This window comes from Dunckerocampus dactyliophorus, chromosome 1, assembly GCF_027744805.1.
Source record: "Dunckerocampus dactyliophorus isolate RoL2022-P2 chromosome 1, RoL_Ddac_1.1, whole genome shotgun sequence".
Classification (NCBI taxonomy): domain Eukaryota; kingdom Metazoa; phylum Chordata; class Actinopteri; order Syngnathiformes; family Syngnathidae; genus Dunckerocampus; species Dunckerocampus dactyliophorus.
Window position 1 is genome coordinate 33,328,049 of NC_072819.1, and position 706 is coordinate 33,328,754.

The following is a 706-nucleotide window of genomic DNA, read 5'->3' on the forward strand; positions in this document are numbered from 1 at the left end:
AAACAGGCCTTGAAAAAGTGGGTCACTTTATAGACAAGTCAATACAGTGTTAAAATCATAAATAGGTTCCGATTAAGAGCTTCATCGTAGTGCACGTATGTATAGGCCATTTTCTATTGCATTTTAAATATCACTATAAACTACTGTCGAGTGTGAATAGTTTTGAATAGTCTGAATTTTTATACATTTTTCTGTGTTATACTTTACTATGGAGTTTGCATGTTCTCCCCGTGCGTGCGTGGGTTTTCTCCGGGTACTCCTCCCACATTCCAAAAATATGCATGCAGGGTTAATTGGAGACTCTAAATTGTGCATAGGTATGACTGAGAGTGTGAATGGTCTGTCTATACGTGCTCTGCGATTGGCTGGCGACCTGTCCGGAGTGTACCCCGCCTCTTGCCCGACAGATGGGATAGGATCCAGCATACCCGTGTACAAAATGTATGGATGGATGGATACTTTACTAAGCATTGTATGTACACTATACATTCAATAAGTCACGGCTAGTAACGCACTTTTAAGGGTCGCTCCTTGACTTTGTCCCATTGCCTATTTTGCAAGAATCAAACCTGATTTCGGAAACCTTTATTTCTCACTTGTTGTATGATTCATTTATTACTATAGCTACAGCCTTGTCTAATACATCTAAATCGTATTAACGATCACAAGCTGTAGACTGCTGTTAACCAGATGTATTAACAGTGTT